This window comes from Heterocephalus glaber, unplaced genomic scaffold (genome assembly GCF_053883595.1).
Source record: "Heterocephalus glaber isolate CG9 unplaced genomic scaffold, H.glaber_assembly_v1.0 deba00001600, whole genome shotgun sequence".
NCBI classification, from domain to species: domain Eukaryota; kingdom Metazoa; phylum Chordata; class Mammalia; order Rodentia; family Bathyergidae; genus Heterocephalus; species Heterocephalus glaber.
In genome coordinates, this window is record NW_028258372.1 from 1,090,760 (window position 1) to 1,117,489 (window position 26,730).

General features: G+C 45.2%; 1 long non-coding RNA gene and 1 other non-coding gene across 12 annotated transcripts in view; one reads left to right on the plus strand and one right to left on the minus strand.

The window, feature by feature from the left end:
- Positions 1-26,730, plus strand: part of LOC110350942 (uncharacterized) — a 57,079-nt gene that overhangs the window by 28,719 nt on the left and 1,630 nt on the right. For 6 of the 11 annotated variants that reach the window (XR_015444459.1, XR_015444458.1, XR_015444449.1 and 3 more), the window contains one exon: positions 1,281-26,730. This is a non-coding gene — a long non-coding RNA (uncharacterized LOC110350942). The remainder of the gene's footprint in view (positions 1-1,280) is intronic. The other 5 variants (XR_015444457.1, XR_015444454.1, XR_015444450.1 and 2 more) reach the window with 5 other exon arrangements.
- Trnap-agg (transfer RNA proline (anticodon AGG)) lies at positions 15,750-15,822 on the minus strand. Its single transcript has one exon. It is a non-coding gene; the product is annotated as a tRNA-Pro (tRNA).

Here is a 26,730-nt window from a genome sequence, read left to right on the forward strand (position 1 = left end):
CACAACTGTGAGCCAAAATAAGCCTTTGGTATTTATAAGCGGATGACTTCAGGGATTTGTGATAATGATGGAGAGCGGCTTACAACATGGCAGCTGGCTTCTGGCAGCATGGACAGAGGAGAAGCCACACAGAGAAAGTGGGAAACAGATGGAAACCATAGGGTTTTTGTGTATGTGGTACTGGGCATTGAACCAGTGCTTTCATACTGACCTACGTCCCCAGCCCTTTTTCATTTTTTGAGTCAAGGGGTGGCAGAATTGCCCAAGGTGGGCTTGAACTTGTGACCTTGACACCTCAGCCTCCCGGAGAGCTGGGATTACAGGCAGGAGCCACCATGCCTGGCCAGTCATAGTCTTTTATTAACTAATCTCTGAAAGGACATCCATTGTTTTTGCAGTGTTCTTCTTGTTAGAAACAAGTCCCTGGCTTCATTTCACAAAGGAGATTTCCCAAGGTAGGAATACCAGAGGCTGGGGCACTTGGAACTATTCTAGAAGTTGTCTGCTACAGACAGTGCGCACTACTCTGCAGGTGTGTAAATAGTCCTCCTGGGCAAAGAACTGAAGAGGCTTTGTTTTTAAAATATTCTTTCGAACTTAAAGAAAAGTTGTCCCAATAGTCCAAGGACCTCCTGTACACCCATTTACCCAGACTTTCTTTTCTTTCCATTTTGCTCCATGTGCGTTGTCTCTCTCTCTACAGATACATGTGTTCACCTTTGCACATTTTTTCTTTTAGAACCACGAGAGTTGGAGATAACTGTGTCCTGCAGTAAGTCAGTGGTTTATTTTGTAAGAACTGGGACATTTTCTCACATAATCATAGTGAAATATTAAAACCAGGAAATTAAAAATTAAAGCTGTTATTACAGAACCCATACTCTAATTTTATCAAATTTCTCAGGAATTCCTTTACAGGAATTTTTTTTTTTTTTGGTCCAGCAGAGGATCTGAGAATATTCACTTTGCAAAGTTGTCATGGCTCTTCAGTGTCCTTTAATCTGGAACAGCCCTCTAACTTTTGGTGTCCTTAATCTCTACGTTTGTTGAACAGAACAGGTCAATTATTTTGTGGAACAGCCTTCAGTTAGGGTTTGTTTGGTGTTTCCTCATCATTAGATTAAAGCTATCCATTTTGGGCAGAAATACCACAAAGGTGTTGCTGAGGATAGAAGCTTTTAATGAACATTTGTTATTTGAATTTGTTATAATAAAGTTGTACTTTGTGATTAAACTGCAGAATTTAATACTAAAGAAAAAAATCCCCCCTTTCTCTACAGTCACCAGTGGCATCCCTCTTTCCCATGACAAAGGAAAGACAGTAGGCTGCTGAGGTCTTTACAGTGCGTATGACTGTGGGGGTCTTTATCCTCACCATCCTGATTATGGCACGCTCTTGGATGCTTTGAAGAAAGCCTCACGGGGTGACAGTGACCTGTTCAATAAATGAATATTTTGAAAACAAGTTTGAACACAGGGAATGACTTGCTAATCTTTGATGACTATCCTCTGGGATGCAGCTTTCCACTGAGGGTGTCGGCAATAGCCCAGCTCCAGTTCATGCCAGTAATACTTGGCCAAAGACAATGCCAGCCATTCAGCCCTCTCACCACACAAGGAGGACTTCTCACCTTACCACCAGCATCGATAAGAGCTTCAGGTGAATGGGCGATTACTTTTAGATCCTGCAGCTAGAAGAAGAATAACTAGGCCTAGGACAGTTTCATTTCCACTGAGGAGAAGAAAGAGAAGAAATGCATTTGGAAGAGGAGCACATTGGAGACCAGATCTGAGAATGCACATCATCCAAAGATGCGCTGTTTCCCCTGGTCTTTTCCTGTCTACTCTGTCATGGCTGCTGGTGGATCTCTTGGAAGCCTGGCCACTAGGACTTTGGCCTCCTGAACAAATTTTCTACAGTAGACCTTGCATGCAATCAGGGAAGGATGAGCTACTAAACAGCATTGGGTTTTGCAACTGGAATGGGCCAGAGGCCCTTTCTAGAATGTTTCCATGGGCTCTTTTTTCCCCCATTAAGTTTATTGGTACATTTTAGGTATAAAATAGTTACATTCATCATTGGGATCTTGTACCATCACATGATGTATCTTGGTTCTTATTTTTTTCCCCTTCCCCTGCCCTCCCTTTACCTCCTCCACCCTTCCCTATTTGCAAAGACTTTGTTTCCATTTTTTTCCTTTTCTCATATTTTTTCTTTTCCTTTCTTTCCTTTCCCCTACCCCTCCCACTTCCCCTACTCCTTTAGACCATCCCTTCCTATTACACAATATGAAGTATACATTTTTAAAATTACAATATCAAGATCTAGGAGACAATACCACAGATTTTGCAGAATTCAAAAGGCTATAGAAAGCATATTACAAAAATCTTTTTTGAAATAAATTTGGTAACTTCTAGGAAGTAGCTTGGAAGACAAATTAATGAAACTGATTCTGGAGGAAATACAAAATTTGAATAGCATCTATTAAAGAAGGTATATTCCTAGCTTGAAAACCTACCTATATGACAACAACAGGGTCATATACATTTTAACTGATAAATTATATCAAACATTTAAAGCAGAAAAAAGAAGGAACACTTCTCCCCTCATTTTAGGAAATCAACATTGTGCTAATACTAAAACTGGATAAAGATAATAGAAGAAAAAAGTATGAACATAGATAGAAATTTGTTTAACAAAACAAACCATTAGAAGTCAGATCTGGCAGTATGTAGAAAGTGGTTTTATTATAGGGATGGCACTGTTGGTTCACCATTGGAAGATCCATCCCCAGAAGTCATCATTTTAACAGAGGAAAGAAAAAAGCCATATGATCCTGTCACTAGTTGGAGAAAAAATTTTGGACTAAATTCTACAGCTGTTCATGGTAAAAGCTATCAGGAGACTAGAAGTAGAACAGAACCTTCTCAACAGATAAGCCATGTATTCCATACTTCCAGCAAAAAATGCCTTATACGAATGGAGAAGATACAATGCTTTCTCCTGAAGGTGGGGAACAAGGGTAGATATGCCTACTCTTCATCTGTCCATTAAACTTTGAAACATAGGCCTAAACCAAAATAGTATGGCAATAAAATGACACAGGATAGGATAGGCAAAGTAGAAGTAAAATCTTTACATGTAGATGAAATGATCATCTACAGAGAAAATACTAAGGTATCCCTAGGAGCCCCTAGAACTTGTATGTGAATTTAGCAGGATTAGAAAACATAAGTTACATATGAAAACTCAGGTGTCATATATACTTACTATAAATGAATTGGATGCTGAAATTTAAAAGTTATGTAGGAGTACAAAGGACCTAGAAAAGTAAAAAGAAAAAGAAAAAAACAGTGTTGGAAGACATTTAGTACCTAATTTTAAGACTTCTTCTAATGCTACAGCAATCAAGGCAGTGTTGGTGTAAGGAAAGTCATATAGATCATTGGAATAAAGCAGAGAATCTAGTAATAGAACCACACATATATGGTCCACTGAGTTTTGAAAGATTATTTAACATTAACATTTTATAGAACATAAACTCAATTCAAGAGCAGAGGAAAAGATAATGTTTTCAGCAAATGGTACTAGAACACCTGGTATCTGTATATAAAAAATTAACCTCAACCCTTTATTTCCATACATAAAAGTAACTTGAAAGGATCTATGAACCTAAATATGAAAGACTAAAACTATAAAACTTTAAGAAGAAATTATAAGGGAAAATGTTTATGAATTTAGGGTAGGCAAGAATTTCCTAGGATATAAAAAACATGATGTATGAAAGAAAAAAATTGATAAATGAGATTCCATCAAAATTTAGAACTTTAAATGACATCCTTAAGAAAATGAAAAGTGGTCCTTAAACAGACCATATTTATAATGCACATAACCTATGACCAGAATATATAAAGAACTCTTACAGCTCATTAATAGACAACCCAATTAAAAAGTAGACACAAGAAGATGATAAATAGCCAGTACAGCACAAGGAAAGGTGTGCAACACTAGAATCAGAAAAATACTAATCAGTACAATAAAAAGATTGAATTATACACTCATTGGGGAGATGAAGTTAAAAGTTTTAAAAGAACAAATGTCAGCTTAGGTGTGAACCAGTTAGAACTTTCTAAGACTGCTAATGTGAATGTAAAATGACAAAACCATTTTGGAAAACAATATAGAAATTTCTTGTACTACTGTTAAGAACCAACAGTCCTGTTCTTAAATTTTTACTTGAGAGGAATGAAAACACATATTCACAATAGATTTGTACATACAAGTTGAGTGTCCCTTATCTGAAATTCTTGGGACCAGAGTGTTTCAGATTTTCATTTGAAATCCACTTGATCTGCAAAGAGGATAGCTACTCTTGCTTTTTTTGGGGGGGGGGGTGTGTTCCTGCCACATGGATATTGTTTTCCACCTTTTAACTTTCAGACTGAGTTTCTTTTTGAATTAAACTTGTTTCTTACATGCAGCATATTGTTGGATCTTGCTTCTTGACCCATTCTGCCAGTCTATTTCTTTTGATTGGTGAATTGAGACCATTAACATTGATGGTTATAACTCATACACATTCACTTATCATTGTCATGAGTTTTTCTTTTTGTTGGATTCTTCCCCTTTGCATTTAATTTTTTCTCAAGCCCAATGGATTCATTCTTCTGGGCTCCCTTGGGGTTGTGATCCTTGTTGTCTTTTCCTAGGATATTGTCTAAAATTTTTTGGTGTGCTGGTTTGGTATTCATGAAGTTCCTGAGGTGCTCTTTGTCATGAAAGTATCTTACTTCTCCATCAATTTTGAAAGATAATTTTGCAGGGTACATCAGTCTGGGTTGGAGGCTGTTTTCTTTTAGGGCTTGAAATACATCACTCCAAGCTCTTCTTGCCTTGAGGGTTTGCATTGAGAAGTCTGCTGTGATTCTGATGGGCTTTCTTTTGTACGTGATTTGTTTCTTTTCCCTAACTGCTTGTAGAACTTTGTTCTTCTGTTGGGTTTCTGGAATCTTAATAATTATATGCATATGTGTAGATTTTTTTTTGATCAAGGCTATTTGGAGTCCTGTATGCCTCACTTATCTGTATGTCAAGTTCTTTCCCCCTCCTTGGGAAGTTTTCTGCCTTCACTTCCATGAACAGTATTTTTATGTCATCTGCACTCTCTCCTGTTTCTTCATTGACTCCAATCAGTCTTATGTTATTCTTCTTTGCATCCTCTAGCAGCTGCTGGATTGATTTCTCATGGTCCCTTACTATTTTAAAGCAATTTTTCTTTTCCTGGTCACTAATTGCAATCTTATCTTCTATATCTGAAATTCTGTTCTCACATTGGCTCATTCTGCTGTATAGACTTTCAATGGAGTTTTTAATCTCCTGGAAATCTGTTTGCATCTGTTTTATAGATTCCATTTGTTTCCTATGTTGGGATTCTATCATGTTCTTGAGCTCCTTTCTAGATTTATTAAACATGTCTTGCACTATGAGCACAATCTCTGCTGTTATCTGAGAAATTATTTCTGATTTCATTTTTTTCCAGATCCTCTTTTGTTGCTAGTTCAGGGAGTCCAGGTGGTTGAGTATCAGAGTGTTCCATCTCTTTTCCCTTTGGGGTTGCTGTAGGTGATCTGGAAGTCTGGTTTTGAGACTTGTTTATGTGTCTTCTCATTTGGACTTTGTGTGTGTGGGGGTTTGGTGGTGGCGCCCGAGTGGCTCACCTCCTGTGTGCTGGTGGGGGTGGTACAGCAGCCCAGAAGCCTCCTCTTGTGCGCTGGGAGCAACTCGCCTCCTGTGTGCTCTCCCATGGGCTCTTAAACTCATGCCATTCTCCTTATGCCATTTGCCACATGATCCAGCCCTTGGCCTTGGTGCAGCAGCACCCTGCCCATGGGGAAAGCTGAATTCAGAGCCGGGGCTGCTTGGCTGGGTTGCTTACAGTTGTTGTTCTCTTTCTTATGAATACAGGGCCAGATTTTTGACCTCTGCTGGCACAATTTCCAGTCTTCTCTTCCCCAACTGGCTCAGCCTGGGGTCGGAAGCTGCCACACTCACTTTCACCCCCTTGATTCGCATCTTATCAGATTTTTCTCCCCTTCTCCTTAACCCAGAGACTCTGGGGAAGGGATTGTTTGGGCTGGAATTTGACAAGGCACAGGTGGTTTACCAGCTGCAAGTTCTTTAGTTCTTGTTGGCTGCCCACCAACTCCTGGTCTTTTCACAGTTCTTTCTGCGGTGGTGGAGGGGGGGGCAGGAAGGGACAGTGGGTCCTTGATGTGTTGTTCAACATCAGCAGCTGTCTCAGGTTGGCATTGAGTCCAGAATATTCTTTGGGAGGGTTTTTTTCCTCCTTTCTTTTTAAAAAAATTTTTCCTTTGAGATTGGAGAGAGCTGAAGGGAGCAGCCAGAGCCCAGTGGCTCTGCTCTGTCCGGTCAGCACCAGGGGTGAGAGTTCACCAGGCCCCATCACACAGCCCTGTCAGTCCAGCCTGGCTCCCTGTGCTCGCAGACACCTCAAATCTACTCACATCCGCCGCTCGGAGTCCCGTGACACCAGCATCGTCTCCCAAAATAGACAACAATAATCCTTAGCTCCGTCTCTCAGATGCTTCTTTTTTGAGGAAGAAGAAAGGAACTCACAACTTGAAAGCATTTCCCTTCTTCCTCTTCCTTTCCCAGCATCTTTTTGATAGCAATAATAAAACACTTGAATGCGCTGTTGGACCTCTGAGGCCAGCTCACTCACTGTTCTCCTCTCTGGCTTTTTTTTTTTTTTTTAATTTTGAAAACATGAGTGTGACCCCTTTCCTTCGCCTGGCTTCAGCCCCTGCTCAGGTTTCCTCAGACGTGTCCTTCCTATGAGGAAAAGCTCGGGCCTGCCTGTCCTGGATGTGTGTGGACATGTGCCTCCCCCGTTAATCTGGGCCTGGGGAAGGGGATGCACAAGTGGCCCTTTCTTGGTGAGTGCTCACCTCCCTCCTTTCTCCGATCGATCTTCCATTCATTTCTCCCTGTCCTCCTCCTCCCTAATCGCCCTCAGCGCTAGAAGCTTAACTGGAATCTTAGCTGGTCAGAACCAGGGCTGTCTAGCAAAGCCCTGCCCGGGGTGAAGGCGGACCCCACTGAGGTCCGAAAGCATCTCCAGGCCCTCTGATCTTCTGCTCCTGTACAACTGTGCTTAGTGCTGATTTGGCTCTCAATCCCTTGTACATTCCATGAGCATCTTTTGGGATTTTCACTCTGCAGAGCCCTCCTTGTCCCTTATGCCCATCACGGGTACAGGGTATTCCCTATCCTTCCCAGCTCCCACTGGAGAAAGTGTCATGGAAGGCACATCTCTGCAAGTTTGTGGATGTTCAGCGGGGTTCTTCCAGCCCTGAACCAGTTCCCCTAGAGCATGTAAGGCTGTGTGTGGCTGCTACCTAATGCCGTGTTGATGTCCACTGCTTTCTGTTTTCTGTACACACAGAGCATTTCTTTGAAACCCAAACAACATGGGATAGGATGCAGAAAGATAGGAGGGTGGAGGTGTGGGGTGTGTGTTTTGGGATGGTGAGCAAGACTGGGAATGCAGAAATGGCAGAAGTGGGGAAAGGAGGAGGAAAGGAAAGATGAAGAAGTATTTTCGCTTCCTAGGTTTTCTTGGGGGAGGATGCTGCTACATGGTGAGTTACTTTCCCAGAACCTCGGAGACTGCATCGTCTTGAGAAGTATAAACACACCTTCTGAAGCCTGGTGTAAATGACTTTTGGATTATCCACTGCTCTGGATTTTCCAAATCTTTTTTTTTTAAGTCTCTAACCAGAACAATCAGGAATGGATATTATTTGATTTGGCCAGAACTAGCATTCTAAAAAAGAGAAAACAGTTCTGTGTTATATGTAACTATAAAGTATTCATCATACTTAGGGGATGCAGGTACACCTGTCAATTCAATAGAGAAAATACATATCTTTCCTGGCGGCCACTCTGTGCTCCAAGGGGCTAGGAATGCTAATCTTCAGCAATATTCTTTCCCCAGTAAGAGCTCACATCCAATCTGAATGCTAAATAATGTTGTCAGGAGGTTGCACGGGCACTGCTTAAGATCTATGCCCAAACTATAATGAATCTCTCTTCTACATAACTGTTATTGTGGCCAAAATTGGTGAGCAGCCCATCCTCCAGGGAGCAGGGGGAGGAGACCAGAATATTGTGTTGGATTCTGTCCTGGACTTCTCTTCAGCTAGACTCCTGGAGCAGTTTAAATCAAGGGCTGGGTTGAGAAGGCCCGAATGGCTTTCCAGTGACAGGTTTATGGAGGGAGGCCTAATTAGATCATGGTAATTTGTAGTGCAACAATATCTTTTGCTCAAGATCTCAAAGTGAATTTCTGCCTCCATAGGTGGGCAAAACAAACACCCATAGGTGTCAAAGGATGTTCTCAGTGTACCAGGAAAATGTCTCTGGGAGCTCAGATGGGAGACACACCTGGGATTTGTTAAACGTTCTGCAGTTTTGCTACATGGTCATGCAATTTTATCTTCATGGAGTGTCAGAAGATCTTACAGTATGGGAGGAAGGGGGAAATGGGGGCCTGGATGGATTAGGTGACTTGCTCAAGGCCACACAGTCAGAAGTAGGGTTGACTTTTTGTATTTCCTGTGGATTAACACAGTTTGCAGAGAACTGAAATGGAGAGACAGCAAGCAGTGAGGACAGAAGGAAACCTCGAAATACCAAGGCTCTGCTTCTAATGACTCGGAATGAGGGGTTGGAGGGGGTCAGGGAGTCATCTAAGTCAAAAGCTTAAAAAAGTTGCAAATGAAGGGGTTAGGAGTGCACAGAACCCTGGAGATCCTACATCACGGTGCAGCCTTGGCTAACAAACACTGTCCCATGGATGTGGGGCCCTGGTGACACGTGAGCCATGTGCTGATGGGATCAAGGCCTGAAAGAATGGCAACATTGGTGAGTGGAATTCTTGAATCCTCCCCTGGTCATTGCTCCACAGGCATAGAGAGTTCTCAACCTGCCTGGTGAGGTTGCCCATGCCAAGTACCACCCATCCATTGCCTTCATCGGGAACACACTTCCTGTTGGTTCTTACCGTGATTAAGGTGATATAGAGATTTTGCATTCCCATTGCTCACCCTCCAGAAAGAGTGCTGAGACGTGCTTGTGTAGTGATGAGCAAGGTGGAAGGTGACATCTATAACAAACAAGGCTGGGCTAAGCAGGTGTGGTGGCCCATGTCTGTAACCCCAGCACTCTGGGAGGCGGAGAGGCAGGAAGCTTGCAAGTTTGTGTCCAGCCTGGGAAACTTAGAAAATTAGCAAGACTCTTTCTCAAAATAAAAGATAGATAAGGACCTGGAAATGTAGCTCAGCGAGAAGGCCCTGGGTTCAATGCCCAGACCAAAAGCCAAAATAAAAGTTTGTCTTGGTTCCTTGTTTGTGACTCTTGCCTATAACTGGCAGCATCTGTGTCTTTCAGAAAGAATCGATGGTGGCATATTCTTTCAGGGTTCCTAGCAGGACTCTGCACATGGCTGATGCTCATCACGATTTGCTGACAGTCAGAGGATAGTTTTATCTCTGCTTTGGTTTCTTGAGATGTCTTTTGGAAACAGATCTTAATAGACAACTGATCCAGATGAGTAGTTTGAATATTTATTTTTCTTCTTTCCTCCATCTCCGTCTCTAAAGATGAACATGTTGCCATTAAAAAATTATTTTTATTAGTACATGTTTGCAGAACAAAATGATTCCACTTATTGTGGGGAGTTGGTACGTGGACATAATGCATCTCAATGCTGTTTACTTCCTCTTCCTCGCTGTCCATCTTAGTCTTCTCACACTGACATTTTGAAGATGAAGCAGATACCTATGGATAAATTACCACCCATCAAGATGAATGAGGAAAGCAGAGAAGTTTTGTTCTCTACTTCCTGAATGTTTCGGCATGTTACAGCAAACTTTCAATACACTTATACCTATTTTGGCCAATCCAAATACCTTCATTCCTAAGGAGTAAACGAAAAGAAATAAAAGAGTTTCCCACTGTCAACTGGTTTGAATCCTGTGGTCCTGGCCCGGGCTTGCCCTGTGTCTTCCTTAGAGTTAATCCCAGTGGGCCAGGCATGGGAGGCAGGTTTGGGGATCTGCATCATCTTGGGGCAGCCTCCCTGGCTGTTTAAGCACGTGGATTAGGAGGAAAAGCAGAAAATGCAGGCTTGGCAGATTCTGCCAGTGCACAGGGGAAGGTGACAGCCTTCTCCCAAGTCGGAGGAGAGATGGATATTGAATAAATCACGACAAATATGGGATCTGTCCTGCAAATGGTATGAAAAATTAAATACAAAGAAAAGCGAAGATGTGGCTTCTCAGATGACAGGGCTGTGGGGGGAGTGGAGAGGAGGCGGGAGCAGGAGGGGGAGAGGCAGCAGGGGGTGGGGGCAGAGAGCTGAGTGGGTGCAAAGGAAAACACTGATGCCGTGCAGAGTCTGAATGATGACATGCTTCCCTCGTCCAGATGGCGGCTTTTGAGAATTGTCCTTGCATTTTAGGATGGAACAGACCTTGCTCGGATGCTGTTACTCCTGTTAGAGTTCGGGGCTGGGCTCCTGGGTTCTTGCCAATGCGGCTTGACCCTGCTGTTGAGGTGAAGGAGAGCTCAGAGACGCAGAGATCCACAGACCAGGCTTCCGGGGAAGGGCCAAGAGGGTGCCCAGCCGCCCATTGTGCTGCTCCCCATATGCTTGGGTCTCCCCGTGGTTCTCCTTGGGATTTGTTAGGAAGACAAACACCTCCCCTGGTGCCTGTGAGCAGATGCTGGGGTCTGGGGTAGGGCCCTGGTTCTTAGCTGCTGTGTTGGAAGAGAGGGAGGTGCTTTTACTCTTGCTGCACCCTGCTAAGTTGTTAACTAGGAGTGAGCCCTCGGAAGCTAGGGAGCTATCTGTACTACATGGAGCCCCAGGGAGGGCTGGGGATGCAGGTGTCGGCGTGAGGGTCTCCCTTCGACAATAATGCCGTCTCCAAAGTTGCTCTGTGATGTGCCATTGCACAGCCTGAGGTGTGTCCGGGTTCCTCCCGTGGTAAGTCAGTGCTGAATAATTTTTCTTAGCACATCCCGGGCAAGAAAGAAGTCCTGGGGATCTTCTCCCATCCTGATATTGGGATCCAGGGGACACCAAGGGCAATATGAGTGAGAGGGGGCAGGAAAAGTACCTTCCAGCCCCTTCCGCTCTTCCGGAGATTTCTGGGTAGTGATTTGCTTCCCGTTCCTTTGTTCAGAGATTTCCCCTGTGATCTGAGCCGACACACCCTCTCGGTTTTAGTTGTCACCGATGTCTATTTATAGGCAAGGCCAAATGTGACCTCACCTCTAGGTTTTGCAAGCTCAGCAGAGTGAGGCCAGGTTCGCCTGGCTGCAGGTCTCCGAGGAGGACCCCAGATGCTGCGACGTGTCTTGTCAGCAAGGCCAAGGTTGTTCTCTTTCGGTGACTCCTCAAATGGCTTCAGCTCAGCACATCTCAGGGCAGGGTGACAGGAGGAGCCATCTTTGAAATCAGAGTAAATGGGAGCCCCTGTATGTACAGGAGGTGCCAGAGTTTCTCTTTTCCCTCTCTTCTTCCTTCAGTCTCTGTTTTCCACTTTCTCCCTGCCCTCCTACTTTTTTGAAGGATAAAGTAGAAAATGGTGGAGCCAGTAGACAAATCCCCCATGGAGTTGTACCCAGGGGCCAGATTGCTAAGAGTTTCCAGGGAGTTGAGCAGGACCTCAATCTTTTCTCCTAAGGGGTTAGATCCTGGGACTGAGGCTGACAGAGTTTCCTGCAGTTTTCTTTTTTTTAATCCTTAGTTTAAGAAAAACCGATTTAGTGATGAAGCCAGAACTTTATCTCTGAAGAGTGACCCTCCTTCCAAGACATGAGCTACTGCATTGAAACCGATGAAAAAGTCTCCTTTCCTTTAATCCAAACTTTTTATGAAGCTGGTGATCCCTTCCTTCTTATTGCATTCAGTAAATATGTACCCAGCTCACGTGAAGTAGTGTGTTTCCAACTTGACAAGGCAGGGGGATTAGTTAGCTGCTTTGGTTAATTCAGTTGAAAAATCTGCTCAGCCAATTGTTAAGAAACTCAGCTATTAAGCCAAGAGCGGCGACTACTCACCGAAGTGGTCAGGATGGGTCACTTTGTGTGAAGTCTTGTACAGAATGGTTTCCATGGAAGTTGCCCCTGCCCACCAATTTACCAACACAGACTAAACTGTAGGGCACTCAGAGAACCCAGAGAAACTTGAGGAAAATAGTCCAGGGGTGCAGATAATTCAAAGTGCACCTAGGGGAAGGTGGAAATCTTACCCTGGAGAAGAGGGAAGATGTTTTGTCTTCAGTTTCTACCAGTAAAAATTGTATTTATGAAAACTATCTTTAAATCACATTTATGTCACAGTGATGATACCTCCTAAAATAAAACCCACCTCGATTTTCTGGTGTGTATTTAAACTTGAGTTTTCTAGCATGAACTGAACCTGAGGTAGAGATGAACCAAAGAGTTGGAAAGAGGAGGGAGGAAATAGCGCTACAAACATTCCTTTTTCACCAGCATCATCGTAAGTGAAAATCCCAAGGCCCTCTTCCATTTCATTTTTGGTCACTGCAGCAGAACCCTGCAAGTGGACACGCTTTAGCCCGTGTTACACACTGCCAAGCAATAGCCGCCCTGCAGCAGGAAGGACGGGCTGTGTCCTACAAAGCCTTTCAAAGCAGTGGCATCTACGACCCTCTGTCCTGGGAAAAAGAAATGAACTGGAAAGTGTACATCAGGCTGATCATCAGTGTTCGCTGCGTCCTGATTTTCCTTCTCATCCTCCTCCAAATAATTTGGTTTCCAAAACTGTATCTGCTGTTTTCCCTTTAGTAGGTACAAAAATTATACAGCACCTGATCATAATTCTCTTTACCACTTCTTCCTAAAAGTTTCCTCATTTTGAGATAAATCTGGATATTTAACAGAAACAGTGAGGAAAACATTACAGAAAAACCTGTCACATAGGTGGGGGGAGAGAATCCATTTTTGAGAACTTGAATATAAATATTTTAACAAATATTTAATCCAAGGTAGTTTCTCTGTCTCACCCAGAACTGTCTTGGTCATCTCTCCAGGATATGAGAGGATATGTTTTAAAGAAATTAAACCTTATTTCAATATTGACCTGGGCAGAACATAAATAGTTCTTAACCAAATAGAATTGGCTTTGGATATTTCACTGTGTGGGATTAGTACATCTCTGTGATTATGAAGGACCTATTGCTCATGGGAGTGAAACATGGATGTTTGAATTTTTGCTATCTTGGAGCAGTGGTTTCCAAGGATCAAAGGGTCAAGGATCTTTTGAGTTTACAGAGTGATTTTGAGGGGCCAGTGACTTCCTGTGTCTACGGAATGTCCTCCGTGTACAGAATGAATGTCACATGATACCAGGGGTCGTGTTGGGGTCCTCACCCATGAAGAGGGGGGAAATCCTTCCTAGAACCTACAACTTGCCGAGTTCAGTCCTAGGCTTTAGCCTGGTTCACTGGAAGAGTTAAGACTCTGGACTTCTCACAGGCAGAAAATAGACACCATCTTTTTAGTCATACGTCTCCATTACTAAACAGTTCTAACATGTTTTTGCCTGGGTATGTGCTTTTGTTTATTTGATACAGAGGACCATGTCTATACATATGGACCAGCTTAAAAAATACTCCAACATTTACTTAAGGTCAGACAATAATTTCTAGCAAGGATTAACTAATTCCTTTGGGGATTTTCAAAACAAGCAATGAAAGAAATGCTGCTTTATCCTGACCCCTGTGAGACAAACAAAGGCTGCATCTGCCCCTGTCTTCCATAATACCAGCCACTCATAGGCATTTACTGAATTCAGTGTTACCTACTCATGTACTGCAAATAGACCTTAACAGTAATTTTTGTTGAAATATAAGTACTGTTTGTATCTTTTAAAACCTACATAACTACCAGAATATTAAGTAGCTACATGGTAAAAATGTCCACTAAAATAGGAAAACAGTAGAAAAAAATGCATAAAGCCTCGGTTGTCTAGGCTTTGCCGTGGCTGACCCTGAGCTGGGAGGAAGAGGAGCCCGGACACCTGAGGGCTGCCCGTCACCAGCAGCTGACCAAGGGCAAGAGCGCTGGCCAGCGGAATCAATCACCAGACTCATTAACCCGGCGCCACCCGCCCTCCCACGGACTCCCCGCCTTCCTGGGGGCCGCAGCCTCCCAGCTCACGCCCCCAACCCTCTGCTGTCACCTTCAAGGGCCACGAACCTGCTCACCACACCGCACTTCCCTCCCAGCCTGAAAGTGCTGGCCAGCGTGCAGGGGGAGCTTAAAAGAGGGTGTTTCCAAACTAAATGCTCTTACGCACACACGCACGCACACACGCGCACGCGCACACGCACACGCACACACACACACAACTGTGCGCATGCACGCTTCTCCCGCATCTCCCAGCCCCTCCACCCCAAGCTCTGGCTCTGTCCGAGGGCATGGTGCTGTCGCATCCCGAGACCCGCAGGCCTCCCCTCCCCTCTCTCCTGCTTGGAAGCAGCAGCTTCCCAGCCTGGCTCTCTTGCCAGCCCTGTACTGTACTTCATTAGGCAGCTCTATTTAATGGTTTCAACAAAAGCCATCATTTTAGCCCAACTGCCTTGACTAAATTAAAATTTCCAATCTCTGTTTTAGTGTTCTGCGACTGATGTATACATAGGCAAAACTGGTCAACATCTGCCAGGGGGTTGGCCAAAAGTTCTGTAAAGATGTACTTCACATTTCTGAAGCATGTGCGAAGTAACAGCATCCTTATCCTCCCGAGGGCTCTCATGGTTTTACTTCACCATTTGTTCAAACACACTTTAGCTGCGTCGGAGCCATACAGTTGATTCTCCCCTTGGTTGCCATTTTATCTGTAGTGTCATTTTGAGTAATTGGGGTATGGTAGCTGATCAACTTACAGGTTTCTCATTGGCAGAAAGGGACCGAATTGGCACCAAGAAAGAATATGATGGGTCCTCTCGGTGCAGAAGCAAGTGTCCCTGTCTTGCACTTGGCTACCCAAGGCCGTTAGGAAATAAGCTTAATAAAGCCTCCAAGTGTGTATGTCTTCACTCTTCCCAGGCAGAGGGAGGCACCTATAGAAGGCCATGCTGCACACCAATGTGGAAAGATGGTCAATGTACATATTTAGTCAGTGATCTGTGAAAGTTTTTGAATTAGTTTTTAAAGCTTTGTTAAGACCAGAACGCACAGATGTTGAAAACAAGTTCAGATGTAGCGACAGATGGTATTTGATTATGAAGCAGACTGTTCATATAATACAAAGATGCTGCTTCTGCCATACACAAGTAACTGCAGAGAGTGCAGTAGAAATTTTGGAAGGCAGGCGGTTCGAGAGGGTCTTTGTGCAGCAATAACTTTCCCATTTTCCAGCAGTGCTAGAATTGGGATAATTTTCCCCTTTCTTTACATCGGCGCCTCTCTCGGCTCCTCCATTCCCCTCCTCCCTGTCCAGCCTCTTTTTCTCCAGCCTTAAAAACTCTTCTCCCTTCAGCAACTGTCGTTCCTTTCCATCTCTTCTTTCACAAAGATCGTGCTGATTCAGACAGCTGATGAGCATACTGGAGCCAGGCTCGTGCCCAGTACTGGGGGAAGAGGGAAATGATTGCCAGTGTTTCCATCATCTAAGGAAAAAGACCTCGTTGTTTACTGGGTGCTGGGGATCGAACCCAGGGCCATGTGCACCCTGGGCACGTGCTCTACCACTGAGCTACACCAGCCCAAGAGAACAGTCTTTAAACAGGAGCCAGGATTGTGGCTTCCACTGTGCTGCCTCATATGACAGGCTGAGTTTGCTGCTGAAGCAGCATGGTCGCCATTACACTCATTGACCTCTTCTGGGAAACAGGGGTGATGGTGGCCCTACTCATCTGTAGGGTACCAAGGAGATCAGCTAGGATGTCGGATCAGTGAAGGTCATGAGAAACAGGAAGTCTTACTCCTATGCATGGGACTGCAGCTGTCAAAGTCGGAGGTCCATTCTGAGAATGGGAGTGTGATGGCTTTCGCTAAAGAGAAATTGCCCTGTGCTTGGGGAGTTCCTGACCAGCGATCCATTCTCCTTCCTCCTTCTAGGCCTTAGGAAGTGCACGGTGTCAGCATGTGTGCTCACTAAGTGACCTAAGGACGGCAGGGCAGGCTGGGGACCATGCTCTTCAATTAGTGATCTCACTTTCTTGTGCTGGGGACACTGGGGGCTCAGCCATTTAGAGATCACAGTGCCCCCAAATCCTGGCCAATGACAGTGTGGCCCTGGTGATGAGGACAGGAAAGGAGACAGGCTTAGAAGACATGAGGAACTCAGCAGGCTCTGCTGCAGCCCCGTTCAGTGCTCATTCATTTTTCCAAGTCTAGGGAAGTCACCGGCCTTATTTGTACAGAATTTGGGGGCTCTCATGACATTTGCCTCTCTGTGTGTGTCATAGGGTTGACGTGGGTGGGGCAGGGATCAGGAGAGCGGTGAGGGCAGAGCTGGGCAGCCTCATTCTTGCACAGCTCATGAGCCCACCACCCGTGTTCGCAATCCAAGTCTCTTGTTTGAAGAGCTCACTATGTGCCAAGTAATATTTAACAAACACAGATGAGCAGTAGGAGGCGAGGGGAGGAACCCGCGTGCCAAGATGTATCGGAGGAGATTTTGAGGGAGCACTGGCCATGACTCAGCTGCAGCGGAGAAGGCAATGGGGTTGCAGAGGGGAAGAGTCCAGGGTGGAGTGGGTGGGGAGGGGAGCGCTGCCCAGGTGTCACCCCCAGGGGCTGGCCAGTTGTGACATTGTGACACTTCACACACAGTGCCCACAAATGCGTCTTCCTTTCCTGTTAACTCCATCAGTCCGCAGGCCAGCAGCATCAACCTAGTTTATTGAGGATAACGCTGCCATGACACTCCATGATAATAAATGCCTGGGGTTTGTTTCACCAATAAGAAATACATTCCAGTTCTCCCTCCAGCTTGCAAACGTGAGTTAAAGTCCCTTTCTTGCAGACAGCACACAGATGACATAATTTGTATGGCTTGGGTCAAAAGAAAAATGTGTGGCTCCTGGTCCAAAAAAGATATGAAGGGTTCCAGAGCATGGCAGCAGAGCAGCCAAGCCCAAGTGGACCTTCATAGCACGGGGCTGTGTGTGACAGTCCAGGCTGTGTGCGACAGTCCAGGCTGTGTGCGGCTGAGCCAGCCCTGAAGGAGGAGGACAGAGGGCAAATTTCTCCCTCTGCTCCCATCTGCATCTCTGTCCCCCCCGCCCCCTGCCCGGGACCTCAGCAGTGTGAGTACCAATCACTGAACTTTGAGGGCTGAGCAGCTTGCTGGAGCAAGTAGGATGCTAGATGGCAGTGCCCGCTGGTTCTGAGCAGAGAGCGGGGTAGAGTGGACAGCAGGCTGGGCAAGGATTCACAGTCCTGGCTTCACTCTCAGATCCTGTGGCTAATCAGATCCGTGCGCTTGCTCACAGGAGAGGGATCATCAGGCCTTCTTGCTCCAAGGGGCTCCCAGGATTGAAGTGGCCTCTGGCTTGGGCAGGCAGGACTCGGCTTGGGGATCTGGCAGCTGGCCACTCTCTTGGTCCCAGAACCACACGCCAATGGGTGGCGGGAGGTAAGGCTGGAGTCACCAGCAGGCAGCATTTGTGGGATGCTCTTCGTGCTCAGCAGTGTGGCAGGCGCCATCGTCACTGCGGTGATGGTGAAAGAGAGGCTGATGTGAGTACCAGGAGGGATTACCCCTCTCTGAGTATTTCCCACTTCCCAGGCCTTGGAAGAAGAGTGTGTGAGAGAAGATTCCCATGTTCCTGAGAGGTATGTAGAACATCCATGGTTGTTCCCCATCTCTAAGGGAAGTAGGGCTTCCACCTTGGTGAAACTACTCGTCCCAGATGGGACTGGTTTGTGGGCCCTGTTCGGGGGACATTGCCCGCATTACATGAGGGAGGACCCAGCCAGCCCAAGTATCCCTCCTGTCCCACAGAAAAGATGGGAAAATTACTCTGTGATGCTTTGTTTAAACCACTCAATTTTTGATAAATTGTTGCATAACTGTAGAAAATGAGTATGTGTGGTAATGTTTTACTGTCATTAGTAATAATTACCCCTAACCTAGTGTCATTTGTGCACCTGCCTTGGTACTAAGATGTGTTCTTTTAATTCTCAGAGCAGCCTGGTGATGGAGGTGTTTTGAAGACCATTTTGGAGATGATGAACCTGTTGGTTCGAGAGCACAGAATAGGGATAGGATGAAGGGTTGGAACCCAGCTCTGTCTTACTCTAGAGCTCCTGCCAACTAAAGTCAAGGGCAGTTGTCTTCTGTGATTCCTGCCCTGCCTTCTCAGCCTCCATTCCAACTGTCCCACGGTTTAGTAACATATCAAGACCCTACTTCGTGCTTGGATTTCCCCTTTTTCATTCTCTTTTCTGCAAAGCATTTGGTAACTGCAGCCAATACTATGTGTGAGTCACTGGGTGTCAAACCTTCCTTCAGAGTCACAAACCACCCTGGGCCTTGAACAGCGTCCCCCTCAAGTACTGGTTAAGCTTGATTGTGTCAATTTGACTGGCTCAGGACCTGCCCAGAGGATTGGTGAGTACATTTCTGAGTATGGGTGGGCTGTGGAGGAGTGAACATGGGTACAATATCTGATCCCTCATTCCTTCCTCTCTGGCATGGCTTCGCTAACCTACTTCCTTGCTGCCATGAACTTAGCTTCATCATGTTGTTCCTGCCTTGAAGCCAGGCAACCATGGACTGAATCCTCTGAAACCATGAGCCAAACTCTTTCCCCTCCTTTAAGTTGTGGGTGTCAGATATTTTGTCCAGCTAACTCATATACCTCATCAGTCACCTTTGCTGCCACCTGGGCTGAGAGTCCCGAACTGGGAGCCCTTCAGACCCAGTGGTTCTTCCCAAGGGTAACTGTACCTGGTGCACACAACACCCGACTAGACACTGACATTGATATGTGTGTTCCTTTTCCATGGTTTTGTAGCAAATTAGCATACATTGGGTGGCTTAAAGCAACACAGGTTTATTAGCTCAGCATTCCCAAGGGGCAGGAGGCGAGGCCTTCTGCTCATGATCGCACCAGCTTAGGTGAAGGTGGGGTTCCCTTCCAAGGTCTCCATTTGTTGCAGAATTCTCTTCCTTGTGGTTGTAGTCCCTGTTTGCTTGCTGGCTGGTGACTAGGGACCATTGTCACACTCAGAGACTGCTGCCTGGCCCTTCCTCGGAGGCCTCATTCACAGACAGCTCACAGGATGATCCTGTGTTCAATGCTAGCAGGAGACTCTTTTAAGAATTGTCTCATCACATGTACAAATTCGGCCCATATCCAAAGCAAGAGGACCCTGACTCTACCAGATAGGCACACTGCAAAATGGAACCACTCCAGGCTGCCCAAGAGCTGCTGAGCCCTCAGAACCAAAGAGACACAGCTACCTCTGAAGACTAAATGTCTCCAAGATAGTAGCATGTGCCTGCTAGCATTCTTTCTTTAATTTTCTGCAGTACTAGATATTGAACCCAGGGCCTTTATACTGAGCTGTATCCTCAGCCCTCTTAATGTTTTTTTTTAAATTTTGAGACAGGGTCTCACTAATTTGCTAAGTTCCCTGGGCTGGCCTCTACCTTGTGATCCTCCTGCCTCAGCCTCTCCAAGTACTAGGATTACAAGTGTGCACCACCTCACTCAGCTTGGTGATATTCTTTAAGATGCCCAGGGAGTCTTCGTGGGGATGGTGGCAGCTGCAGAGCGTGGGCCCTCTGAGGCAGAGTGTACTGCTGGTGGTTTTGGCCCCCATACTAGAAACACTTAGGACCTTTGCTTTCGGTCTGCAGCATCCCACTGTCTGTAGAAGCACGTTCCCCCCCCATTCATTTTGCTCCTTTTATGTATACTAGGGCTCGGGTCAGTAGCTTTTCCCCAGTGCAGTTCACTATGATGAGTGTTTGCAGTTTTCCTCCTTCCCCCTCTTTCTGACAGCAAGTGCTTATTGCTTATGAAGGCGGCTCTCTGGAATCTAGGTATTGGGCAGATAGCAGAGAAGATGAAAGGAACCTGAGAGCTTCACAGGCCAGGTGAGTTTCGGGATTAAGGACACTGCTCGGGAGGTGGGTGGACTAGGACCACAGCCACTTTCTTCACTTACGAGCCGGGTGACCTTGGGCAAAATCTTCTCTCTATACCTGTGTCCTCACGAGTGGCTGCAAGAAGTTTCTACCTTACATCATTTCTACCTTTCAAAGAAGCTGGAATTTCTAATTAGCATTTTAAAATTATTTTCTGTTATTAACATTCATGGAATAAAGAACGGTAAGAGATTAGGTAAGACATGGAACAAAACATAAGAGTTTGTCAAGTTTGGGGTGGAAAGGAGGAGCTGAGAGACGATGAGTTTCTTTTTGAGACAGGGACTTGCTACATAGTTCAGGCTGGCCTTGAACTCACAGCAATCCTCCTGCCTCAGCCTCAGGAGTGCTGGGAGTACAGGTGCCTGAAGGTGAGTTTCAAGAAGTGTCTTCTGATGTGAGAGAATTTAGGAGGAGCAGAGATAGCAGAGGACTTTTAAAAGTTTACTGGGCTTTAACACTTTGTTTTGTAGTGTTTCATCCAGAATCTGTGTGCACGGATTTGACATGTTCTTCACTACTGTTTCAGGAGAATTTCTTTAATACACTGTCAACTTAGACTGGGCTATGTGGGCTCAGAGACATAACTGGGTTATGTGTTCACCAGGTCACAGCCAGGGTCCAGTGAATGCAGTTGTGACTCGTGGATTGTGCTGGGTCTTATGAGCTACATGCAGTCTCTGCCCTCAAAAACTTCACAGTTTGGACATATGTCAAATACCAAAGAGCGATGTACATAATAATAGCTAATATTTATAGAGCTCATACTGCATGCCATGATTTTATAATGTTAAATTGCAACTAGTTGCTACCTTCTAGGAATCTCTCAGTCTAAACCTGTAACAAATACAATATCTAGAGATAAAGAAAATAATAATAGCTAATATTTATTACATGTTCAATATATGCTGGATCCTATTTTAAGATCCTAAATGGAGCAATCACCCTGTCACGTAGGTAGCATTACCATCTCTGCTCTATAGGTTGGGGAAGAGGTCAGGAAAGTTACTCAGAGTGCCAAGCTAGGCCGTGGTAGTCCTAGCGCTCACAGGCCAGTGGTCTGCCTACAGGTCCCTGATTAGCTCTGCCTGCAGGAAAACAGTCCAGAGGGACAAGAACACAGGTTCAGAAGCAATTCTGAGAAAGGCATAAATAATTTTGTCTGGAAGAGATTCAGGGAAAGTGGCACAAAAATTAAATTTTAAAAATTTAATCAAGGTACTAGGACATATATTAAAAAAACATCAAATGGTACACAGTGGCTTACAAGAATGGCAACAACCCCGCCTGCACCTTGGAGGCCACTGCCTTTAGTTGTTTCCCTGTTTTGATTCATTTTCTGGATATTTCTGCAAGTCGGTCATTATCTGTTAGCTCCCTGCTTTAGGAATGGGGATTTAACTCACTTAGGTGTTGTCCTCAACTTGTTACCAACTTCTTCCTTGATATTTTTGATAATTTCAATGTTCTAGTGTATTATTCCAGAAATGTCTCTTGAGCCCCTCCAATGTGTAATGCATTGTTTTCGGCCATCAGGAGTCCAGAAAGAAGGTGTTTCTGCCATCACGGGGCTGAGGTTCTAGTGGGGGGCTAATAAATGAACAAGTAGATTGAAAATAAGCACCAAGAAAGGAAAGAAAGCAGGGCCAGGGATGGGGCTGCAGTGACTTCTGGGAGTTCTGTGTTATGGAGTCAGTCTAGGACTGATGCCAATACAAGATGCCATCAGGTCCAAGACTAGAAGGAAGTGCACAACGGGGTCCTGTGGCTCTCTGGTGGCTGAACATCTCAGACGCAGGAGTAGCAAGTTCAAAGGCACCAGGACTGGACTGTTTTGCATGTGTTTGAGCCACAGCCAGGAGGCCTGGATGCTGACCAGGAAAGATGACAAGAGCAAGTGGGCAATGAAGACAGCAGGCCATGAGGACCAGGTATGTAGAACCTGGAGTGGCAGGGAAGACTGGCTCTTACTCTGAAGGAGACACTAGTTTTTCAAATGGAGAGGCCCTTAAGCAGAGAGACGGCATAGTTTTATGGGTTTGAAAGGAACTGTGCTATTTGGTTTTCTGTTGCTGATAAAAATGGGTGAAACAATTTATAAAGAGGGAAGATTTATTTTGGCTTCTAGATTCAGAGATTTCAGTCCAAGATCCCCAGGCTTCCTGCTTTGGGTCTCTGGTGAGGCAGAATGGCATGGCACGGGCCGAGCAGTGGAGCAAAGCCAGTCACCTTGCAGCCGCAGGGAGCAGGGAGAAGAGAGAGAGAAAGGAACCGGGTCCTACTGTGCCCTCCAAGGGCCACACCCCTAGTGGCCCAACCCCTCCACCAGGCCCTGCCTCCTTAGGGCCCCACCTCCTCCCAGTAGCACCAAACCTTCAGCACAGGAGCTTTTGGGGGGCGGGGGGGCGAAGACATGGACATCCAAGGTCCAAACCAGAACAGGATTGCTGTAGCTGCTGTGTTGCCAATACTCTGGGAGCGAGGGCTGAAGCAGAAAGATCTGCTAAGAAATAACAGGGCTTAGGTCAGGGTTGTATAAAGAGCTGGAAAGTTCTGGTTTGCCAACATGGTTTTGAATGTTGGAGTTTACAAGATTTGCTGATGAGTCAGATAAGGGGGAGAAAAAAAAGAGAAATCAAAGACCCGTCCAATGCTTTTGGCCCTGGAGCCGGGAAGGATGGAAATGGAGCTCACGGGGTCAGGGAAGATGGTTTTCCATGGGCTTGGCTGGGTGGAAAAGTGGGGAATTCAGTTCTGAGAATGTTAAACTTGCAACGTTTAGTAGACATCCAAGTGGAGATACTGACTAGACGGTGGGTTGGAAGAGTCTGGGAGCTCATCCGGCTGGAGCTACACACTTGGAAGTCATCAGTGTAGGGTTGGCATTTCAAGCCTCGATGACGATGATCTTATCAGATCAGGAGGAGCGAGCCACCATGACAGGCAAAGTGCTTCCAGTTCTTCTCGTGGCTACCTTTGCAACTCTGAATGCCACCTTACAATCTCTAGTTCTCCCTCCTTTAGCCTGTGGCTTTGGGTCCCAGCATGAAGAATAATGGCTTCCCTTTCTCTCTTCCTCCTCCTCCTGACTTTGGCCAACCACACTCAGATTTATTATAGTCAAGGTTGACAACATTTACATTCCTCTCTGTAACCACCTTTTAGTCTCTACTCTGTTAGGGCCGTATGTGGATTCTCAAAGGTAACAGAAAAGGAAAGAGCATTTCTGTCACTTGTAGTCATATGGATTTTGGATACTGCTAAGCCAGGAAATGAAAGGTATATTTCCTTCTTTGCTGGCTGGAAGTCATCCATTGCATACTTACTGATTGTTTCAGGGGCTAGAGGTACACAAAACCGATTGTCTGCCCTCATCATATTTACCTTCAGGTATGGACCTCATATCATTTGACTGTAATGTTTTAGAGTTAATATCAAAGGATTCTTTTAAAGAATTTTTATTGGTGCATATTAATTATAAAGAATATTTGGTTTTGTTGTGATATTTTCATTCACGGATAAAACGTACTTTGATCATACCAATCCCCGTGAGCTTCCCTTACTCTTCCTCCACCCCTTTTCTCTTGTCTAAGAGTCTCTTTTGTTTTTTGTTTTTTTTGGTATAGGGGATCAAACTCAGGACCTTGCACTTGTCAGGCAGGCGTGGCACCCCTGAGCTAAATCCCCAGCCCTAAGAGTCTCCTTTTAAAAATAAGTTTAAAAAATCTCTTATCAGCCTATTGCTCTGATATTAGAGTCTCTGCACCAGCCTTTTTTTGGTCAGTGTTTCATGATATATATTATGAAACACTACCAAATATATATATATATTTCTAAAGTAGATGATCTTCTCTTACAATTTATCGCTTGTTTGAAACCATGTCACACTTTAGGTTTATTTAATTTCACTTTCTTGTACATTTTGTGTTTATCTTTTATTCTCCTGGACTTTCTGTTTGCTTTGTTTTTCTGTATTATGAGAAGTTTACCCAATGTGCAGAATCTTTGTTTTTTTTGAAGTCATCTTTCTTGGAACCTTCAAATTCCTGTTCTAATTTGAACTAATTTCATCCTAAGCCAACTATGAAGCTGCCAACTTGTTGTCTATGTCATGTCCAGTTTGTTTTACTTCTTCCACATCTTTCTCTTTCTTGCTTCCCATCTCCATTCTGTTGGAGTACTTCTCAAGTAAAATTTTCAGAAAGAGAATATGGAAAATGAGCTTTTGAATCAGTACATACTGGAGTCTTTATTCTCATTGTTGGCTGATAGTTTGGATTGACATTTTATTCTAGGTTCTCATAATCAACATTTGAATAGTGTTTTGAAGAGTAATAAAGAGTTCAAACAGGGAATAAGAAAAGGAAAACAAGCCAGGTGTGGTGATGTAATCCTAGCACTTTGGGAGGCTGAAGCAGGAGGATCACAAACTCAAATCCAGCCTGGGAGATTTATCAACTTAGCAAGACCCTGCTTTGAAAAAAAAAATCAAACAAGGGCTGAAGCTGTAGGTCAGTGCAATGGCCTGGGTTTAATCCCTAGTGCAGTGAAGAAAAAAGAAGCCATTCAGCCATTCACCAAGCAGAGTTTATTTATGCAAATGTACCAAGGCATGAAATAACAGTATGTATTGGGAATCGAGTAATTCAGTATTGCAGGGCATAAAGGGAAGGATTAGATCAAAGAGAGAAAGTATGCAAAATCAAACTGAAGGGAAAGGCTGGTTCAGATCCTAAAGAGTCTTCTCTGCCATGCTAAGGGGATTGATTATAATACTGAAGTGAAAGGCAACCTCAGATTAGTCTTCATTGGGGAAATATGACACAGAAAGGTAGAGTGTTTACAGGCACAAGTGGATGGTGGCAATCAGGTAGGAAGAAACGGGTCCCACACAAAACAAGGAGCTCACTAGGGCAGTAGGGGAGAATCGAAAGTAACCAGGGACAGATCATATGGGCTGTTGGGGACTTTGTTCTGGAGCAATGATTAAGAACTGAAGATTCTGAAGAGAGGGATCAGTACTGTAGATTTATGTCCTAGGAAAGTCACTGTGGACGTGGTGCAGGAGAAGGAGTAGGTACGGGTGGGGAGGGTGGGCGAGCCCATCTGCATGCTGTTCATTGCCATGTGGAATCTCCCATGAGAGCTGATGGCCACGTGAGCTGCCGTGGGGAGAAGGGCATGGATCTGAGTGATACACAGAGGAAGCATTAAAAGGCAAATTGCGATTGGGCAGATGTGGGGATAGAGAGAAGAAAGACAGGAAATTGTGGATTCTCAGACTGGGCAGGTGGGTGAAGGCACCGTTCACCTGGGAGACGATGCTTACAGGGGAAAACATCACAGTCTGGGATTCAGCTTGGCCCAGATGTGGATCCTGGAGCCCTCTCTCCCTTTCCTCTTAAATTTCAATCACTTTTATCTGTCCAGTGAAGCAAAGAATAAACCCGGACCTAACTGTTTGTCCTCCCTTCCCAACACTCCATCTTTGCCTGGAAACATCTTCTTTTGGCTCCTGGCTCCACAGCAAGTCTTCCAGACCCTCAAAATTCTCCATTTCCTTCAAACACAGGGCCTTTACACCTGCTGTACCCTGGTCTACAGCAATTCTCCTTCCTCTTTGGCCATGCTGCACTTACTCCTTCCTAGCTCAGAGTCAGTCACTGTCTCAGGGAGGCCTATCCCTTCTCCTGACAGCTCTGGATTCTCCTTCCTGTTACTCTGCTCCTTTACCAATAAGGGAGCCACTGATTCAATCTACGCAGTGCGTTCATCTCTGTGTAACTGTCTTCTCCACTGGAGTGTGGCCTCCATGAGGGTAAGAACTACGTCTGTTTCACCCACTGATAATCCCGGGCAGCCTAGAGCAAATGTCTATGGAAAGAATGGACAGGAACAGCGTCCTACAGCTTCACTGTGGCTGTCGCCGCAGAGGCTGTTCTCCTGGGAGAAGTGACGTTTCTCAGACGATTCTCAGCAGCTGTTGGAGAAGTTACATGACTAATTTCCAGACAGCGATTTACCACAGGCTGCACCGAGCCCCCCGACACAGTCCACGCAAGACTGTGCCTTCCCGGCCCCTAGGAGGCACTGCTTCGAGTTCTGACTGGGGAAACCATACTTCCTGCTGGGTCACGCTGGGGCAGCAGCCAGCAGGGAACTTGCAGTTTAGCTGGGGACAAGGGGGGACATGTGCACAGCTGAGGGCCCCTCCTGCAGCACCTGCTGTCTTGTATGCCATGAGCTTCCTGAGTGTAGACTGGATCCTGCCCGTGATTTCCTCCCGGATCCAGTTGAGTGCTGAGTGCATAAGACAAGTTCAATAGGTAAATATTAAATAAGCAAATGAATATATTAAGATGCTGCTATTGATTTTCTATCCATCCCCCTACCTGCCCATCCGTCTTCTGCCTCTGGTACACATTGGTCCAGAATCTTCAGAAGCAGATCATAGGACATTTCCTGCAACGCTGTGCCCCAGCTCTATCGACCAGTGCTGGCTGGACAG